We start from the raw sequence: 19,205 nt of genomic DNA on the forward strand, positions 1-19,205 counted from the left end.
CCCGAAACGTCAGCCTTTCTGCTCCTATGATGCTGCTTGGCCTGCTGTGTTCATCCAGCTCTGCACCTTGTTGTCTCGGATTCTCCAGCATCTGCAGTTCCTACTATCTCTGATTCAATGTAAAAATCCCACCAGTTTCCATCACTATTGCACAATCTTCAGCTTCATTTGTGACTCCTCAGATACTGAAGCAGACGTGTAAAATACAGCAAGATCTGGACAATATCCAAGTTTGAGCTGACAAGTGACAAGTAAGAAATAACTTTCACACCTCACAAGTGCCAGAAAATTACAATTCCCACTAATAGAGAATCTAACCATCGCCCCTTGACATTCAATTACTTTCCCATCTCTGTATCCCCCACTATCAATGTCCTGCAGGATTGCCATTGATCAGAAACTGAACTGCACTAGTCATATAACTACAGTGGCTACAAGAGCAGATCAGAGGTTAGGAATCCTAAATAGCTTACCTCCTGATTCTTCAAAGCCTGTCCACCATCTTCAAGACACGTCAGAAATGTGATGAAATACTCCCCACTTGCCTTAATCAGTGCAGCTCCAATAACACTTAAGTGATGTGGCACCATCCAGGACAAAGTAGCCCATTTGAATAGCACCACATCCATTAAAAAGTTCACTCCCTCCAGCACCAACACTGAGGAGCAGCAGTGTATATCAAGTACAATTTGCATTGAGGACATTCATCAAGCTTTCTTGGGCAACAGCTTCCAAACCCACAACCAATATGAACTAGAAGGACAAAGGCAGCAGATACATGGAAACACCACCTTTTGCAAGTTCCCTTCCAAGCCACTCACCATCCTGACTTGGAAGTAGATTATTATTCCTTCATTGTTGCTGTGTCAAAATCTTGGAATTCTTTCCATAACAGCATTATGGGTGTACCTACAACAGCGGTACAGAAGACAGCTCACCCCCCTCCTTCTCAAGGGCAACTTGGGCTGGGTAGTAAGTGCTGACTTAGCCAGTGAAGCCCACAACCCATGAATGATTAAAGAAAGCAAATAAAAATTGCAAATAAGAATAGGGCTCCCTTAGACAGGGCACTGCAATGCACATGGCAATCCTATGCACAGCAATCTTACACACGGCTCTCTTACTTGGTGCTCTTACACTCGACACTCTTATACATGGCACATGATCTTTGATACACAATCACCTAGCCCCTGGTGGACAGATTTAAATGGACCTGGTGGTTTTCTGCTTTCTTCACATCTAATGGAAAGAGTCTGCCTATACTGCAATCCCTATGTACTAACAAGCAGGTCATGTCCAAATGCCCTGAAAGTCAATCTGCACCCATGACATTGCCTAAAATGTATTACAGGCAACCCACCAATTGAAAAGATGATAAGAGTCTGGTTTTGTTGGATACACCAGTTAAGTATCAGTGTGTGGCAAGGCTCTTCAAAAATGCACATGTTTTCACTTTATAAGGATAAAGACTGCTGATTTTCCAGACAGGAGGAATGTATTTAGAGATGGGGTCAAAGGTGACATTTTTATGGCCCTGAAGCTATAATAAGATGCCATTTAATGGACTCTGTACTCTCTATAACAAGCTCCTTTGGATCCATGCATTTCGCCTGTCACAACACATTGCTGCTCCATTAAATATTTTTTAACAATCCATTGAGTGCTATGTAAGGTTAGAAATTTTGCTCCCATTACAATATATGTGTGCTTGGAAGTCCTGATTTCTGAGGTTCTTGGTTCTCAATGATAATGTAAGTGACTTACTCAGTCATTAAAGTGAGAAGTTATGAATATTTAGCCATTGCATTTCTATATCTAGAGAAATCTGCCTGAGGTGTACTGCCCATTTAAATGAATTCAGTGGAATCCATCCCAACGCACCTACAATAACTGGCCTGCGACAGAACAAACTGTTTGGATTAAAATAATAAAGAAAGAAAGCGTTGCAATTACATATTGCCTCTCACATCCTTAACATGCCCCAAAATCCATTGTAGTCACTTTAAAGGGTAGTTACTGTTGTCATGTAGGAAACATAGCAACAAATACACACACATCTACCTCCCATGAGGGGCAACATGATAATGGTCAAGTAATCTATTTTGCAGTGTGTTGTTTGAAAGGTCCACATTGGCAATGACACCAGGGCAATTTCCACTGACTCCAACTACACTTCCTGATGCCTTGGGAAAGCAACCAACATAATCAAAGACTCTCCCACCCGTTATACTCTCTTTCATCCTCTTCCGTCAGGCAGAGGTTATAAAATGTTGAATACATGTGCGAACAGATTCAAGAACAGCTCCTTCCCTGCTGTTATCATACTTTTGAACGGACTTCTCAAATGTTAATTCTGATCTCTCACTCCGTACCTTCTCTGTGACTGTAATACTGTATTCTGCACTCTGTTCTGCTACCTTGATGCACTTTGTATGGTACAATCTGCCTGTATAGCACGCAAAAGGAAACTTTCACTGTATCTCAGTACATGTGACAATGATAAATCAACTCAAACTCAAACATCATGATGGTTTTAACACTGTGAGGCCTATTCTTGGCCCTTCAGTGGGAGCATTCGGAATATTTTAATTTCCTGAAACACCCTGCTGGGAATAATTTACTTTCAATCCTGATCTGTAATGTGCTCTTTACTTGCAGGGCTATCTAAATAATGCTAAATAACAAATGGTACTTTTTTTAACTTAAGAAAGAGATCATAAAAGGACTCAATTAGTTGGTTAAAGCAGGCTGCTAATCCAAGTGATAAGCCTTAATAGCTCAAGCTTCTTTACAGGGTTTCAATGGTATCAGTGCTTTTTGTAACTGTTAGGACTTTACTTAAGTCAATTTTAAAATGTAAAACAAGAGATGCTGCAGGGCAGTAGAATAAACCCCAAACAAAACAAATTAGAAGCAGTTTTTCATTAGCTGTGCAGACAGAGCTGATCCCACCCTTAAATCAAGGATGGTGTTTACTCAGGGGTGTACGTTTCTGCTGTGGGGTTCATGTGACAGCACAGGCTAATTCTTGACCTACCCCCACCCAAGATCTTTGGGCGCATGGTGCAGGAGCTCCCGTAGGGTGTGTGATCCAGGGAGCATGATTTGTTTCCTTTCCTTCTTTGTTGACATGCTGGCTGGCAGTACTGTGGTTTGATACTTCACTGAAATATGGTCAGTCTTTGTAGACATGCCTCACTGCTGTTACCACTAAATGTGTATCTCTGCCCAGACTAACGAACTTCTAGGCTGCTATGTTCATGAGAAAGTAGGAACTCAAGCCAAAAAGCAGAAAAGTACACCAGGACAGCACTCAGGAAACATACAGAGAGAGCTATGGAGAGAAAACTACACTGGGACAGCACTCAGGAAACATACAGAGAGAGCTATGGAGAGAAAACTACACCGGGACAGCACTCAGGAAACATACAGAGAGCTATGGAGAGAAAACTTGGATTTTCATAACACCTTTTATTACCACAGGATGTCCCAAAAGCCCTTTACCATCAGTTACCTAGTTTTGAGATACCACCACAGGCATTGTGTTTCTAATGTAGAAAATTATGACAAGACAGAGAAAAGGGTTGGACAGTGTGCTTCAAGCTAGCAGCAGCAACTAATAGAAATGGTCGTGCAGTAATTGTAATGAGGTCAGCGAGGTGGACCTCATAGAATATGAGTTCCTTGATTGGGGCTGTTAAACTGGTCCAATCAGAGAACCCCGGCCGACAGATATAAACAGGAGTGCCAGAGGTTCTGTTCACTCCGAGAGCTGGCTCTGAGGGAGCTGGACCAGTGTCAAGTACTATGCACGTGTAAAATAAAGGGCGACTTCAGAGAATCCTTACAGTGTGAAAGCAGGCCATTCAGTCCATCAAGTCCACGCTGAATCCTCCAAAGAGCATCCTACCCAATCCAACCCCCCACTCTATCTCTGTAACCCCACATTCCCCATGGTTAAACCAATTAACCTGAATATCCCAGAGCACTATAAGCAATTTAGCATGGCCAATCCCCCCATCTTTGGACTGTGGGAAGAAACCCACACAGATACGGGGAGAACGTGCAAACTCCACACAGACAGTCACCTGAGGGTGGAATCGAAGCCAGGTTCCTGGTGCTATGAGGCAGCAGTACTGAGAACTGAGTCACCATGCTGACTTGGAGATTGGGATACTGGCCTCTGTGGAGTTATTTCAGTTCCCGTTTCATATTTAATTGACTTTTGGTGGCTCTGGCAGGACTGAACATAGCAAGTACCACAATAGTTAAGTAGGAATGAAAACATTAACAGTGGCCTTACGTACCTGAGGAAACAAGTGTTTGGCTCTGAAATGGGGCCTGCAGTTCCACTTGAAATCAGTATGAATCACCCTCTGGTGTGAATCAGACTTTTTTATTTAACAAACTAATTCCCTCAAAGCAGACAGAAATCTTTTCCTGTCCTGATTAGGGTTGGCCTTATGTCAACAAGTGCAAAGGAAATGAGCCAGCTTTTCCTGTAAAAAATCTCCTTCTTTAAAAAAAACACAGATTTGTGTAGGAGTTCTTGTAATGATCTTTTGTTCAGACACAATAATATTCATTGAGTTACCCTCTGCCACTGGACACAGACACAATTCATTCATTTATTCTTTTATTCAACTTGTTAGCCTTGGAAGACTCTGGACAAGGTCTCAGTTACTTCGAAGGTGAACAAGATCTTGAAAATCCTGAGACTTTCTAGTGACTCTTAAAGGAGCCTGAAGGTCTGGAGAAGATTACTAGCTCCAATATCACTGTAGGTATCATCATATGTACTCCTGCCTCCAACATGTGACATTGTTATTACTTGTAGATTCTGGCAGGGACGGGTGAAACCAAGTAGAATGAGGAAATAGACAATAACTTTGCATTAAATAACAGATAATTGGGTGAGAAAGGAGTGTGTGTAAACCAGAAATATAGCTTTGATTAGAGAAGTATATGACTGTAGTGGACATTTAAACCCTTGGTATTTAACAGGCATATCCACCTGCACAGCCTCTTCATGCCAACAACAAGATGCAAAGTCTCCCCATAGTCCAATCAAATGATTGACTATCATTCAAGTGAACTTTTAAATTCATTTTCAATGTTTTTAGAACTAATCAACAGTTATATTAAGGAAATAAAAGGAAGTTTAATTTCTTTGATGAATAATTTGACTTTCCTTCATGGTTTTAGCTCACAGTAGGAGATTTACCTTTGATTCTAATCACGCGTTTGGTGTGTTTTCCTGATTGCCTGGAGTGATAAATGCAGGTGGAAACCCATTGTCTATTATTCACAAACTGTGATAATTCCACATGAAGTAGAGCATTGGTCCTCCTGATACAAGGTGCACCATCTTTTCGTAAAGAGATGGATTGCTTAGTTAAGTCTAGGGAATGTAATTGTAGGTTGGCATTGGTCAAGGATTAAAGACCTCACAGAATCACAGAATTGTTACAGTGCACAAAGGGGACATTTGGCCCATCATTTCTGTACTGGCTCTCCAAATGAACATCTCACTTGGTTGAAAGTTTCAAGATTTTCAGCGTCAGGAAAAAGTTTCCTTTCAAGCTATGAATGGCAGTTTCAGAATCTCACCATCAAGTGACGATGACCATATTTGGACATACTTGCATCTCACTAAAACCCAAACTTCTAATTCTCCTCTCCTTCCCTGCGGAACTGCATGGTGCAAATCCCCGACATGGACACTGCAACTTGTCAAAATCTCATCCACTCATCATATACCTGCTTCTTCACAACAAAATCCCTGTATGCTCCATGACCACCAGCTTCTTTGACCCTTCGTCCACTCACGTTTGAATTGGCAATCCACTGGGCCGACAGTATTATTGTGCCCGCTCTCAGACCAACTCCAACCCTTCGACAACGTTCCCTCTAAGCTGCGCAGCTGTGGGCATTGCCACTCCATGGTTCTGTGCATGGCAATTGATGTTGGCATACCAATTGCAGGTTCCAGATGTTGCTGCCAAGTACAGACCTCACAGGTGCGTGCAATCAAAAAGAAAGAAAATTAGAGGAAAAGTTACCCTTCAACACTTAACTTTGGAGCTCAGGGACACCTACAACAACTATGAAAGCATGAAATTGTCCATTTTTGGCAGAATGAATAAAAAGAAGCATATTATCTAAATGGTCAGAGGCTGGAGAACTCTGAGATGCATAAAGGTCTGAAAGTTGTAGTGTGTCAATTGCAGAAGGTTAGTGTGCAGGTACAGCAAGTAATCAGGAAAGCGTAGAAAACGTTATGAAATGAATTTAAGATTAGGGAGGTTATCCTTCAGATATCCAAGGTGTTGGTAAGACTATATCTGGAGTATTATGTATCCGATCAACATACCTATGAAATGATGTTAATGCATGCAAAGTGGTTCAGGGAATGTTTATTTAATCCCTGAAATGAGCAGATTGCCTTATGAGGAAAGGCTAGCCAGGTGAGGTTAGTATCCTCTGAAGTTTAGAATAGTCAAAGGTGACTTAATTGAAACATAAAATCCTGACAGGCCTTGACCAAGTGGATGTCAGAAGGATGTTTTCTCTTGTGGAAAAATCTAGAACTTGGGGTCACAGTTTAAATGTTAGGAGTTGCCCACTTAAGAAAGAGATGAGCATTTTTTTTGAAAGGTTGTGAATTCCCTTCCTCAAAAGGCAAAATCCAAATATTTTTAAGGCAGAATTAATTAGATTCATAATTATCAAGGGGGTGAAAGATTGTGAGGGCTATGCAGGAATGTAGAGTTGAGGTTAAAATCAAATCAGCAATGATCTTATTGAATAGCAGAGCAGAATTGAAGGGCTGAGTGGCCTACTCTTGTTCCTTGCTTAAAAACCAAAAGAACTGCGGATGCTGTAAATCAGTAACAAAAGCAGAAGTTGCTGGAAAAGCTCAGCAGATCTGGCAGCATCTGTGAAGAGAAATCAGAGTTAATGTTTCGGACTCAGAGGAAGGGTCACCGGATCCAAAATGTTCACTATGAATTTGCTTCACAGATGCTGCCGGACCTGCTGAGATTTTCCATCAACTTCTGTTTTTGTTACAAGAACAAAGTTCTGAGGAAGGGTCACCAGACGCAAAACGTTAACTGTTTTTTCCTTCACAGATGCTGCCACACCTGCTGAGCTTTTCCAGCAACTTCAGTTTTTGTTCCTGATTTACGGCATCCGCAGTTCTTTCATTTTTCATTCTGTTTTTGTTACTTGTCCCTTGTTTTTATGTTTGTACAACTTGTATGTTTGTCGCAGGTCGTGGTGTGCACACATTATCACATGCATATGCATTGGATGCAGCTTATGCTCTTAGCTTGCTTTCTTAGAGTTCACACAGTTTACCACTTTCTTGGAGGCTGCCAGTCTCTGAAAACTTCACATTGCTTACTCACGACTGACTCACAGGCTGCCAGTGTGGGCCATGTTGCTTCTTAGTGAATGAGGTCTCTAGCACTGAGCTACAGGTTGCCAGGCTCTGTGGCTCAAATTGTGGTTCAGCCCCGAGAGTGGAAGCAACAGGCGGTTTGTGCTGATGGGGAGATCAGAACAGGGAATCTATCAATGTCTTTGTATGACACCGTGTTATGTCAATGTCAGCAGGTTATGCAGCAAATACACTGCACATGCTTCAAGCAAGTGGTGATGTTTGGAAGCCAAAAGGAATAAGTCCTTAGAAATTTCAGTCATTGGGTGCCACCACAATCAGTCAAGAGGCCCATCCAATTATATGACAGAAAGTTGGCCACAATCAGTCAATCAGGTATTTGGTCCTAACAGAATCTGAAATTCTGTGTTCTTGCAGTCTGGGGTCGATCCTACAGGTTAAGTGCAAACAATCCAGGGATTATAGGTGTGTCTATGGGGTTGCTGTTGAGACATCAGTCTCTGGGATAGCCAACAATGAGACAAAGGGATGGATTGAGTATGATGGAAATGGGAAAGGACTCATGTAGTGCATTGGAAGTGTCCAAGAGTCTAATTGCATAATTAGTGAGCGGAGGATTGAGTGAGAAAAGTTGCTCTGAGCACTATGAAACTCACTGTATTCATAAATGGGAAAGTTCTATCGCTAGATTTATAAAGCACCATTCAAAGCACTGTACAGTGAATTAAAAACTTACAAACAGTTGTCTCTGTGATTATACAAGGACTCAGCTGACAACTTGCACTCAGCAAATCAGTCCCAGGGCATCGCTGCAGAAGTAACTCATTTCCTTACTCCCCACTGCCTGTCCACTATCTAAATGGCAAAATACTGAATACTGTGCATCTGCCTGGTTGGGTGTAGTTCCAATAATATTGAAGAAGCTCAGCCTATGCAGGACAAAACAGCTTACCTGGTTGGCATCCCACTGACCATCTTCAATATTCACTTCCTCTACCAACAATGCACAGTTACAGCAGTGCACAACATCTATGTAATCGTCTCTCGCACGGCACCTCATGCCATGCTTTCAAGGGTACTTCCTTTCCACATTAACGCCAACTATGAACTCCTATCTTTTGCTGCTCTTCTAAGGTCTGGAGTCCAGCCAATGGGCACCATGCTACATCAATGCCAGAGCAACTGCAGTTTATGCAGCAAACAAACTCCACATGCTTCAAGCGTTGATACTGGAACATTGAGACACGGTACCATTATCCAGCTATTCTATTCAGCTGAGTGCAGGAGACTGTAAGATGAAAGCCCCAGCTTGAACTCAGCTAATGACACTTGTAGGCATATATTAGCAGAATCGCCGAGCAATGAGCAGGGGTTCTCCACTACCTTAAGAAACATTGAGGCCAGTCCTTATGTTTACTCTGGTTGAAGCATGGGAACAGGAGTAGGCCATTCAGCCCATTGAGCCTGATGGTTGATTATAAGAAATGACAACACAGAATTAGGAGGAATCAAATCCTAAAGCTTGTGCCCTCGAGTTGTGGACTCAGACCTAATTAAAGAAGGACTTTCTTTATGCCATTCACCATCCCAGAATTACATAAAGCTCTTTACAGCCAATGAAGTTCTTTGGAAGTGTGGCTACCTCTCTCATGTAGTCTGCTTACATCCATATCATTAGGAAATCAATCTTCTGGTAACTAATGCGCCTGAGCTGACTCAGATTCTTAGCTCTTACAATACCTCCTGTTGTCAAATCCTTGTAGAATGTGCATGATGCTGATTCTCCGCCAGTGAATGATCACTGGACCAGATTACCCGACCCTTTGTCACATTGCTGTTCCGGTCATCTTGTTGCGCACAAAATAGATGTCGCATTTCCCACATTGCAGCAGAACCAAGTGATTCATTGGCTAGAAATTGCTTTGGGAGACATTCTGAGATCATGAAAGGCGCAAGATGGTTCTTTCCTTCACGGGGAAAGTATTTTCCATTGTTACGGCCGTTTAGCTTCTGCTTGATTTTCCAAAAAGGTCATATCCTCAAGACAAATTCTTCTTCCTTACTATGGCTTTCCTCTGGCTGACATCAAGAATATCAAAAATAAATCTTAGTGTGGAGAGGAGACTGCCAACCTTCTGCATCTCTGTCATCTGGATATACCTCAGTATTTATTCACCAGAAATATCTGAAACACAAATCTATTTCTTTCCCTCCTCCTTTAGGATGTACATCCGCTGGAGTACTATATGCTCTGCCTTTGTATTGCCCTGAGGCATTGGTTTGCAAGCTTTGCATTGCCAGGCAAATATTAATAAGCTCATTTAAATAGGCTTTTGCTGCTTTTGCACACTGGCAGATGCAGAACTTTGGACTGCTGTCTAGAAAGAAATAGCTCGGTAGGGCGTAACGCAAATGTCACTGCAAAAAATTTCTTCGCCTGGAGGCTCATTCTTTTATGCATGAAGTGGGCAGAAAGAAAAGGATTCTGTTGTATACGCTAAAAATTAAATGCTTTCGAAAGGGAGCGGAAGTGCTTTTGTTCGGTGTTAAAACGTGTTTCAAATCAGGTAACGAATGTGCACAGCAGGGGAGCCATAGCTCTCCATTCAGCATTGGTTATCAGAGACAATTTACTTCCCACCACCTTATTCTCTCAGGGACAATCTACACATAAATCTAGATAGTTGGGCTGTGGTTTGGCCGGTAGGGGGTTGAGCGAAGACTTTTCCGATACACTTGTCCATTTCAATGAAAACAAAGTCTCCCAGTTTTAAAGTTAAAGAGCAGATTTTCAAAGGTGGGGGGCTTCATAATCCAACTTGATATTGTCCTCCCCTGAGAGCTACAAATGTGCAACTTTCCAGCAGCAGATTTTTTATTTTATCTACTTCTGTTGGCCTGCGACTCCTCTGAGATCTTCGGCCTGCCACCCACGTCCTGCCACCTTGCCAGCCCCGACCAACTTGTGCTGAAGGGTTTCCAACCCTCCAGGATGGGCCTGAAGTCTGCAGGAACCGAATGAAGATCAATCTTCAGGACCCTGCCACATGCAACGCAGGAGGCAAAACCACAGGAACATTAAAAAAAAGATTATTTTGTTTCTTTTAAAATCTTCTTCCAACATTTCTGCTTATTAGAGGGAAAAAGGTTGAAAGAAGTCAGTTTGGATGGCAGTCAAGCTTCATTTAATTGGGTAATGAGTCTTGTTGCTTTCCAATTGGTGCAGGGAGGCAGTGCATCTCAAGGATGGATGTGTTGGCCGATTAATGGCTGGAGTTAGGGCAAGACATTTGATGAACCCTTCAAGAATACATTTGATCTTCTCAGTTGACCTGCATCCCAGCTGCCTTGGCTGAGATAGGCCACAGTTCGGACAATGATAAACTCTGTGATCTTTCTGCATATGTTAGGTCTGGTTGCCCATCAAAGGGTAAAGGTCAGGACTCTCCGTAATGGTAAAGCCAGGTTGGGCACTGAGGGATGTGGACACTCTCAGGATACGGAGCTGATCATTTGGACGAAGAGGAAAAATTACTTCTCTCAAAGCATTGTGAGTCTTTGAAATTCTCTAGCCCACAGAATAAGGCTTCATTGTTGAATATGTTTTGGGCTGCGTAGACAATTCTTTGTCTCTCGGGGTATCAAGGGAATATCTATGAAATGGCAGGAAAGTGGATTTGAAGCCAAAGATTGGCCATGATTATATTGAATGAAAGAGCAAGCTCAATGAGCCATGTGGTCTACCTCTGCTTCTATTTATTGTGCTCTTATTTCTGTCATCTTATAACATGCACTATTTAACTGATGCCATTAATCTGAAAGCTTTTACTAATAGTTTGTTTGATTGGTGCTTCAGCCAATATGTGCTAATGCACCGCTCCCAACTGAGGAAGCTTTGGGCGTGCAGTAATTTACATTAATGCATCAAGCACTACTTAGACATGGCTCAGTCAGGCTAATGCAATCAGGTGAGCTGAGCGTGAATTTAGTGACCATCTGTCACTGAGCGTCCAAGAACAGAGACGACATGAAGAAGACTAACATATCAATCTGAAGAGATTTTCTTTTGCTCGTGTGTTCTCTACCGAAATGAGGTGCACAAGGCACTGCTGTAAATCAAATCACTTTGCTGACTATAGTCAAACACTCATCCCTTGCTTTACTTGAAAGTAAGTACTGTTCATCTTGTACACAAATGGGTTAACATCAGTCGTCAGTAGAAAGGTTTACATATGGCCTGAGCTTTTCAGTTGACACACACAACTTCAGGATTAATGGCACTTTAAATGCAGTCTGTATATAATTGACTAAGCAGGCACTCAATTACATTTGCACCAACCACATTGCTGGGGTGAAGTTCTCATGACATTCAACATCAAGCTCACCATGGGTTCTGCTGCTTCCTTTTCTTTCAGGTTGCCTTGACAGAGCTGTCAGCAACAGTTCTGTGTCATCCTGCTCCTCTGCTGGGAACCAATCTGATCTTCCCCCTTGCCTGAACTTGCTGCTATTTCCCCTGTGCTCTTCCCTTTGGCCTCTCCGTTCCAGCTTTGAATTCCTGTCACTGTTATGTGCCCATTTACATTTCTCCCTTTACTGCCGTCCTGTGATTTAGATTATTAGCGGTTTATGCCTCCTCATTTAATCCCCAACCTATCACAAATATTTTCCTGTCTGTCAACAGGTCTTGCTTGTCAACTTTAGTTGGATCTAATTGGCTCAGTGTGCAGAAACTAGTGACACAAGGAGGTTAGCCATACCTCTTTGTATTAAAATAGAAAGTGCCAGACAAACTCAGCAGGGATGGCAGAATCTATAGATAGAGGAGTATAATGTTTTAATATGACTCTTCTTCATAAGTGGAGTTTTGCTGAGTTTCTCCAGCATTTTCTGTTTCTATTTCAGATTTCCACCATCTGCGGTATTAAGCTTTGTTTATGTACCTTTGCATGGCACCTCTCAGACCCTCAGAACATCGCTAAACAGCAATGGAGTGTGGTCGCTTTCACAGTGTTCAAAATGAATTGTTGACCACTACAGCTGATCCGGGACTGCGTTCCAGGACAATTGAAGGAACGTGGAATAGTTTCACAAGCTGGTGCATGTGCCAAGACCCTGTGCACAAACAGGTTCCACAAGACATTCCAATGGACATGTTAATGCTGCGAGAGGTTTGGAGATGGGCCAGAATTGGACAGCACTTACAACTAGTACGGGTCCGAACAGCCTCCTGTTCTGTAAGGCTTCTATGACTCTACATCACTGAATCCCTCCAGGGCAGAAAGAGGTCATTCGGCCCATTGAGTCTGCCCTCAGAAGAGCATTTTACCAGACCTAGGCCCTGACCGTATTGCTGTAACCCCACATTTACCATGGCCAATCCACCTGACCTGCACAAGGGAGGAACCAGGCGTATCTGGTGGAAACCTAAGTCGACACGGGGAGAACGTACAAACTCCATGCAGGCAATCACCTAAGGCTGGGATCGAACCTGGGTCCCTGGCGCTGTGAGGCAACAGTGCTAACCACTACGCTGCCAGAATATACATTATCGTTGAGATTCTCACTGTGATTACCTGAGAGCCTGTGTTTTTTTTAAAAAGTTGCTTCTTGGTTAAGCAATGGCAACATACATCAAGGGCAAATGCAGCAAATATTACATCTAACCATGTGCTCAGGGTTTGAACCAGGGTTTTTTCTCAAGCTTTCCATCATGCTTAGGTGACAAGTGTGATGTATGGAGCTCTATTTAAAATCAGCACAGGGTGGTTTATTGCCTACGTAGATGCAGAATGTTTTTTTGGCAGCCAAGTGGGAACAACAAAGAGGATTTTTCAGTGGGAAACCAATGATTTTAATTAACTGCCCAGCAATATTGCGAGGAAGAGGGCTCAGTTCCAGTAGGACATTACACAGTGGAACACAGCTGCAGAGAACCATTCTTACTCCTCCTGCTGTTGTAACGTTGAGGTCTACAGTCCAGGGAAGATCAAGCATTGTTTTTGATACTCTTGTAAAATGGTTGTAAAGGAGGAGCTCATGGTTACTCCAATGCTGTGGGAATGGCAGCTCCAACAAGGAGATAATTGGTTACAGTCAGGAATAGCTCTACATCTGGAAAATGAGTGTAACAGCACTGGAAGCACTAATAGCTTTCAAAGCTCTGCCAGTCTCTGATCGGGATCAGTCTCTGGGCAGTGACAAACATTAACCAGAATACAGATAAACTCACCATATTCCCAGAGAACCTCAGTGCTCAGTTTATGCTGAGGTTCATCACACCTCGGGCAAGGGGCAAGGTTGAGAAGACACAACCTTCATGGCAATCTAGGATGCACTGCCCCTACGTTCGAGATGGAATAGCCCTTGAATGCAAAGTGATAGGTAGCAGATTTTGCCTTTGTGCAAAATGGGCGCTCGCAAGTGAGCTGCCCTCGCAAGGCCAGACCACAACACCCCTCCAACCCCCATCCATTTTTGCTGATGTCAATGTAGAGCAGGGACAGGTATCAGCTGTAATATATCATCACACTACATGAAAGAAATACGGTCTTCCCACCCTTCATTAACTACTGACACTCCTAATATCAGAGAATGCTAGACATTTACAGCACAAAAGGGCCATTTAGCCCCCCATGTCCCTGCTGGCACACATGTAACCAGGTCCCATTTTCCAGCTGCTTGGCCTAGGACCCTGTGAGTTAAGCACTTCAGACACACACCTTCGAGAAACAATGACAAAAGCAGCTAGTGAATCCTATAAGGTTTGCAGCAGATTTCTCACCTAGCGGCTATTTTATCCCCCAGCAATATCACCAAAAGTGATGATCCAGTCCTTTACCAGTCCTTTAGCATCTTGTTATGCACTAATTGGCCGCTGGGTTTCCCTCATAACAAAGGCCATTAGACTTGAAAATTACTTTTTATTAACTGTAAAAATTTTTGGGAAGTCTTGAGATAATGAAAGTACAGTGCTATATAAATGCAAATTCTTTATTACCATCAGTCAGCTCCTAGTGTGGTCCCCTCAGTATTTGGAGAAAAGGTATCCGGCATATTATAGCGTGCTGAATTGTGATTTATTTAACTTGATGCAGCACGAGCTACTGTCAAGAAGAGGTTGAGTAGGATATGGCTAACCTGGGTATATTTTCTATAAATTAGCAAAAGGTCCACAGATGCATTACAACAGTTGAGTAGATTGAGGTCTGTATGGACTACAGCACTTTTAAACCGCAGACCAATTTCAGATTAAAGCAGCAGTCCCTTCTCACACATCACTGTATAATGGTGAAATTATACTGACAGGAAAAGTTTTCAGTTATGCCTGTAAATGGCCTTTATGTACCAAATGAAGTTACACCAGGAGAATTCTACCAGCCAGCAAGATCACGGAGCTGTGTACTTTTATACCTTGTTGCTCTGGCTTACCCATTATAAGCAACATTGGAAGTGCCTGAACATCACAGAACTCCCCATAAAATATTCGAGAGGAAAGCCGGTTGCTAGGCAACTGTTGATGTAGGAATAGAATCAACAATGGTTCTCAATCTCTCACATTGTTCTCCTTTTATGGCGACAGGAGAAACAGGGCAATGTCACAGGACTAGCATTCAAATCCTATCATGACAGCTGGTAAAACTTAAATGAATTAACTTGAAAACTCTGGGACTGAAAATTTGCCTCAGGTGACTATGAAACTATGACTATAAACTACTGTCATAAAACCCCATTTGGATTATTGAGGTCCTTTGGGGATGGTAATCTGCTGTCCTTATCCAGTCTGGCCGACATGTGACTCCAGACCCACACTCACATGAGGTTGGCTATCAACCATGCTCTGAAATGGCTGAGTTGTTGCAATTATGGTATGAGCTGCAGAAACTGCCCTAGCAGTGACACCCACATCTCATAAAAGGAATAAAAAACTCAACTGAACAATGTTGAATCTTATGTCCACTTGTGTGTTGAGGAAGTGATTCTTAAACTGTGGTTCACTGGTCGGTCCGTGGACTGATCCAAAACACAACCCATCGAAGTTAGTACTCAGCATGGATATTTTAACTTAACTTTGGCCCCACATACAGTTCAAGTTTCCTGGAATTGCCAATGCAGCTCTGAAGCACTGGTTATCATTCCCAATGACATAGAATGGAGAGGTTGGCTTTTCAATACTTGCAGGGTTGCAAACGGAGAAGAGGAACCGGCTGAAAGTAGAGCCCAGTAGGGGAATGAATATCACCAGCTTGGGACCCAGACCTCACCTCGTTGGCACTGCAGCAAAACTGGCATCAGTGATTCTGATGAGTATTTTTGTGGTGCCAAGGGAGAGTGGGTTGGGGTAAGACCAGGGGGTGTTCTGCAGCGGCATTTGTGCCACCTCAGTGATCTGTAGGCAGAAACATTCGAGAAGCACGAGAAGCATTTTGCTGTCTCTGTGCTCGGGGGAGCTCGGTGTAGCTCAGGAGACCCATTCTGTTAATATTACGGCATAGAGCTGTTCTCAATAACATGTAAAAATGCAGACTTGTGATTTATTTCAGTGCATCCCTCCCAGTAATAGCATTGGTCTCCTGTGCTAAGTGCACAGAAACACAAAGGGCACTTCCCTGGAGAGTAGCTCTGGGAGTTGTGGTTTCTGAGAATGTTGTGGTGAAGGCATATTTCTGAGGACATCATGCTGTGCTAACTGTTATGCTGGACGGCCCTTGACAAGGTTTTGGCAATTCTCTGAGTATTACACTGATGACATTGTTGTGTAAACACATCAACACTAAGTGTCACATCATGCTGTTTCTGTGAATGGTTATCTAAGTTGAAGAACTAAATTGATGCTATATTTGTGGTCCTGCACATAGCATGATATTACTAACAGCAGATCCAATAGAATTCACTTCAAACTCAATTCAAAAGAGAATTGGAGAAATATATGAAAAATTTACAGAACTCTGGGGACAGAGCAGGGCAATAAGATTAATTTAATAGCTCCATCAAATAGCTAGTAGAGGCACATTGGGCTGAATAGCCTCCATATGTGTTTTGGTATTCTATAATTACTCACCTCTCCCATGTTCTATGATTTCTGAACTGTCCTATTTTCTAAGATTTTGAACTATTCATTAAAAATGATCCAACAAACATTCAACGTCTTTCCAGTTGTTTTTACAACAACACGTTGCATTTTAACAGCTCATTTGATTTGCAGTGAAGTCCCAGATGACTTCACAGGAATGTTACCAAGTAGACATTAACCCTGAAGTATGCAAGCAGCGTAAGGACAGTTGATTGAAAGCTTGGCTGAAGTGGTGGAAATTAAGGAAGGCCTTAACAGAAGAGAGAGTAGATAAGATGGGAGGAAACGAATTTCAGAACTTGGGATCTGAGCAACTGAAGGCACAATGACCATGAGTGGAACTGATTAAAACCGGGGAAATGTAAAAGCACATAATTGGAGGAGTGCGGGCTTTTATAAAGGATCAGAGGCCTGGAGGAAATTTTGCAAAATAGGGATTGGAGAGGCCACAGAAGGGGTCGATCATTGGGATGTCAATTTTAATTTTGAGCAGGCAGCTGGGACTAATTTAGTTTGGGAACATGGTCGGCATGGACTGGTTGGACTGAAGGGTCTGTTTCCAAGCTGTATGACTCTATGACTCAATGACTTTGATCTATGAGTCTGTGTTTGATTAGGACCCAATGTAGATCAACAATTATAAAAATGATCCGTGAGTGAGCTGTGGTAGACCAGGATACAAGTACAGGGGGACGAGCAGAGGCAAAACAGGTGAGTCTGGCCACTAAAGCATTTGAATATCCGAGTCTGAATGTAAACAAGGGTTTTGTCCTATAAAACCATTAGATGGGTCTTTTCTTGGGTGGAAGGCACATACAAGGACCCTGGCTATTCACAATATATATAAATGTTTGGACAAGGGAACCAGATGCAACTTTTCCAAGTTTGCTGACAACACAAAGGCCTCCTACCCTCCCTCGACCTCTTCATCTCCAACTGCCGTCGAGACATCAATCGCCTCAACCTCTCCACCCCTCTCACCTACTCCAACCTCTCCCCCGCAGAACGTGCAGCCCTCCGCTCCCTCCGCTCCAATCCCAACCTCACCATAAAACCCGCGGACAAGGGAGGTGCAGTTGTAGTATGGCGCACTGACCTCTACATCGCCGAGGCCGGACGCCAACTCTCCGACACCTCCTCCTACCGCCCCCTTGATCATGACCCCACCCCTGAGCACCAAACCATCATCTCGCAAACCATCCACAACCTCATCACCTCAGGTGACCTCCCACCCACGGCCTCCAACCTCATCGTTCCCCAACCTCGCACTGCCCGCTTCTATATCCTTCCCAAAATCCACAAACCTGAATGCCCTGGTCGACCCATTGTCTCCGCCTGCTCCTGCCCCACCGAACTGATCTCCAACTATCTCGACTCCATTTTCTCCCCCTTGGTCCAGGAACTCCCTACCTATGTCCGTGACACCACCCACGCCCTCCACCTCCTCCAGAACTTCCAATTCCCCGGTCCCCAACACCTCATCTTTACCATGGACGTCCAGTCCCTCTACACCTGCATTCCCCATGCAGATGGCCTTAAGGCCCTCCGCTTCTTCCTGTCCCGCAGGCCCGACCAGTCCCCCTCCACTGACACCCTCATCCGCTTAGCCGAACTCGTCCTCACACTCAACAACTTCTCTTTCAATTCCTCCCACTTCCTACAGACAAAGGGGGTAGCCATGGGTACCCGCATGGGCCCAAGCTACGCCTGCCTCTTTGTAGGTTACGTGGAACAATCCCTCTTCCGTACCTACACCGGCCCTAAACCCCACCTTTTCCTCCGTTACATTGATGACTGTATCGGTGCCGCCTCGTGCTCCCACGAGGAGCTCGAACAGTTCATACACTTCACTAACACCTTCCACCCCAACCTTAAATTTACCTGGACCATCTCTAACACCTCTCTCCCCTTCCTGGACCTCTCTGTCTCCATATCGGGCAACCACCTCGAAACCGATATTCATTTCAAGCCCACCGACTCCCACAGCTACCTAGAATACTCCTCCTCCCACCCACCTTCCTGCAAAAATGCTATCCCCTATTCCCAATTCCTTCGCCTCCGCCGCATCTGCTCCCAGGATGAGGCATTCCACTCCCGTACATCTCAGTTGTCCTCGTTTTTCAAGGACCGTAACTTCCCCTCCTCGGTGGTCGAGAACGCCCTCAACCGTGTCTCCCACATCTCCCGCACCTCATCCCTCACACCCCGTCCACGCAATAAGAACCAAAAAAGAATCCCCCTCGTCCTCACGTACCACCCCACCAACCTCCGGATCCAACGCATCATCCTCCGACACTTCCGCCATCTGCAATCCGACCCCACCACCAAAGACATCTTTCCCTCCCCACCTTTATCTGCTTTCCGGAGGGACAACTCTCTCCGTGACTCCCTTGTCCGCTCCACACTCCCCTCCAGCTCCACCACACCCGGCACTTTTCCCTGCAACCGCAGGAAGTGCTACACCTGCCCCCATACCTCCTCCCTCACCCCCATCCCAGGCCCCAAGAAGACTTTCCACATCAAGCAGATGTTCACCTGCACATCTGCCAATGTGGTATACTGCATCCGCTGTACCCGGTGTGGCTTCCTCTACATCGGGGAAACCAAGCGGAGACTCGGGGACCGCTTTGCAGAACACTTACGCTCGGTTCGCAACAAACAACTGCACCTCCCAGTCACGAACCATTTCAACTCCCCCTCCCATTCCTCAGACGACATGTCCATCCT

The sequence above is a fragment of the Rhincodon typus genome, chromosome 9 (genome assembly GCF_021869965.1).
Source record: "Rhincodon typus isolate 14 chromosome 9, sRhiTyp1.1, whole genome shotgun sequence".
Lineage (NCBI taxonomy): Eukaryota > Metazoa > Chordata > Chondrichthyes > Orectolobiformes > Rhincodontidae > Rhincodon > Rhincodon typus.